The 2,935-nt window shown below is 39.1% G+C and overlaps 1 non-coding gene across 1 annotated transcript; it reads right to left on the bottom strand.

Annotated features, from left to right (window-relative positions):
• Positions 1-2,607: 2,607 nt before the first annotated feature.
• LOC148212347 (small nucleolar RNA R71) lies at positions 2,608-2,714 on the bottom strand. The gene has a single exon (XR_015789981.1). It is a non-coding gene; the product is annotated as a small nucleolar RNA R71 (small nucleolar RNA).
• Positions 2,715-2,935: the final 221 nt, after the last annotated feature.

Below are 2,935 nucleotides of genomic sequence, written 5' to 3'. Positions count from 1 at the left end.
CCAAGACATTCCCTAATATGTCTATAATGAGAGATATCTTAGTTTTAGGATGGAAATAGTCGCAACCTTGGGTTAAGGTCCTATGTCTAGGCTACTTAACCGGAACCCTTATGTCTAAGGCGCTCCTCTCCTCGGTTTAACCACTCAACAATGCAAATAAGCAACCTTTTCAGTATTGACTTGTTAAGACTTACAGTGGCCTTCTTTAAAAATTAACTTTTTGGGAAAACAGGTTGAGCAATGTGATTACGCTTGTTTACATGCGTAAAAAGAAGGTTTTAGATGCTGTTTTTACAATGTTTCAGCTTTGTTTCGGATTTTTCTCGGTCGTTTGAGTTCCAATTCATGCAAAATTCATATATTATGTTTTGTGGTTGGCTTATATTGTATTTATGACATTTTAGGACCATTTGGGAGTGCAAATTAATCAAAAGAAGCAAAAAGACGAAAAAAGCTTCATGGGAGGCGCCAGGCGCCTGCGTGCTGCAGAAAAACAGTTTTTCTTCCAACTTTGCCCTTAATGAAACGCGTCTTCCAATGCGTTTTGGTGGTTCCAACCGATGCATACGTGTAGAAGAAGTGTTCCACTATCAGTTTGAGCACGATTTGGTCAGTCAAAAGAGTTGGAAATAGGTGATTCACCATCGTTTTAGGACCTACCTAACCAAGTCTGCACTGCTATAAATTCCAGCAACTTCTCCACCAAAAGGATCAAGCCTTGCTTCCTTCTCTTGATCATTTTTAGTGTTTCTTTGATGCTTTCTAAGTACTTTTGAGTTGCTTTCATTAGTTGCTTTTGATTTTTAAATCCCGAGTACTTTACATTCCTTTATTGAGCTTTGTTTTGTTTCCATTTGTACTTAGTTATTTTCTACTTATTCAAATATATAAAAATCTAGCACTTTGCTTATCTTCCCTTTGCCTTTACTTTATTTTTAGTTAAGAGAGTTGTGTTTTTGGAGGAAAGAGCACGTGACACTCCCCCTTGGTTGAAAGAGAAGGGCGAAGCTCTCAATCCCGATAAAAACTCTCCTTTTGTTAACTTTTGTTTTTCACACATGTATTCCACATTCAACCATTTTACTTGCTGTATTTTCTTCAACATGTTTTTCTAAATTCCCGTCTCTAGCCCGGTTATGGATAGTTAGCCTTTTATGTCTAAAAAGGGTTGCTAAGAAGTAGTGTTTTTGCTTTCCATTCATTGCTCAACATGTTTTCCCAAAAAGTTAGGATTTGTAGAAGGCCACTGTAAGTCTTAACAAGTCAATACTGAAAAGGTTGCTTATTTGCATTGTTGAGTGGTTAAACCGAGGAGAGGAGCGCCTTAGACATAAGGGTTCCGCTTAAGTAGCCTAGACATAGGACCTTAACCCGAGGTTGCGACTATTTCCATCCTAAAACTAAGATATCTCTCATAATAGACATATTAGGGAATGTCTTAGGACTTTGAACTTGCTTAAACATAAGTCAAGTGAGAAGCGTAGTCGTTGGTTTCTAAAGTAAAATGCATATTGTCCTTAGCATGTCCTTGATTCTTTGTTGGCTAACTTGAAGTAATTCGGGCTAGATTTTATCATTATAAGTCCAAATCCCAAATCCAAACCATTATTTGTGACCACTTCCATTTTACAAGAATCACTCATTTCAACATTCACTATTCTTTAAAACTTTAGAGTTTGGAAATTGTTTAGAAGTCCTTGAGGATCGATACTTGGATACTCCATCCATTTTATATTACTCTGACAGGTGTGTGCTTGCATCTATATAATTGTTACCACGCTTAGTGCGTGCGTTCAGCATAAACGCCCAGTCAAGTTTTTGGCGCCGTTGCCGGGGACTTTCGTTTTAAAATTATTTTCAAATTCTTTTAGTTTTTTTTTTTTGTGAATTGTTGTTGGGTGTAATTTCCATCCACCGTTTTTGTTCTATATTTTTGGTCGTTTATCTCACAAGGGTAAGTTAAAGTGCATGAGCACAAGATCTTTTCTTCTACCCCTTGACCCTGAGATTGAGCGGACCCTTCGAAAAACTCGAAAGGAGCAAAGACTTCGAAAACAACTAGAAAAGCAAAAAGAGAGAGAAGGTGAAATCAGTCCTGAAAGTGAGGTAGAGAGTACGAGCACATCAATGGCAGATATTCCACCTCGTGATCCGGTTGATCCACCTGCTGTTAACGGTAATATGAGGGATCATGCAAGAAATGATGAATTCAACCATATCCAGATGGCGGACAACAGAGACGTGGCAATGCGAGAATATGTCGCCACGGCTTTTCAGAACTTTGATTCAGGGATAGTCAACCCTATTCCAGCCCACTCAAACTTTTAGCTTAAACCAATGATGTTCCAAATGTTGCAGACAATTGGACATTTTGGAGGGCAGGAACATGAGGATCCACATGATCATCTGAAATCATTCATTCAAATTTCAAATGCATTTCGATTACCTGGTATAACAGACGATGCTCTGAGACTAACACTTTTTCCATTTTCTTTGAAGGACCAAGCTAGAGCATGGCTCAATGCATTCCCACCGGGATCCATCACCACATGGGGGTCGTTAGTGGAGAAGTTCTTAACAAAATTCTTCCCACCTACTCGCCACGCTGATATCAGAGAGGAGATCATCTCCTTTAGACAGTATGATCGTGAACCTGTTCACGAGGCGTGGGAAAGATTTAAAGAACTAATCAGGAAATGTCCGAACCATGGCTTGCCGGCATGCATCCAGATAGAACATTTCTTTAGAGGTTTAGATCATCCTACTAAGATGATGCTAAACAATGCTGCCAATGGAGCCTTTACAAAGAAGACATTCAACGAGATAGTTGACATCCTAAATGACTTAGCTTCACACAACGAACTATGGTGTTCGCAAAGATCTAGGGCAGCACCAAAGAAGCAAGATCCAGCTGAAGTTTTGGCTCTGGAGATTG

This window comes from Momordica charantia (genome assembly GCF_013281855.1).
Source record: "Momordica charantia cultivar OHB3-1 chromosome 3 unlocalized genomic scaffold, Mcharantia_2.0 BLBB01000003.1, whole genome shotgun sequence".
Taxonomy (NCBI): domain Eukaryota; kingdom Viridiplantae; phylum Streptophyta; class Magnoliopsida; order Cucurbitales; family Cucurbitaceae; genus Momordica; species Momordica charantia.
This window is presented reverse-complemented; position numbering and strand designations above follow the sequence as displayed.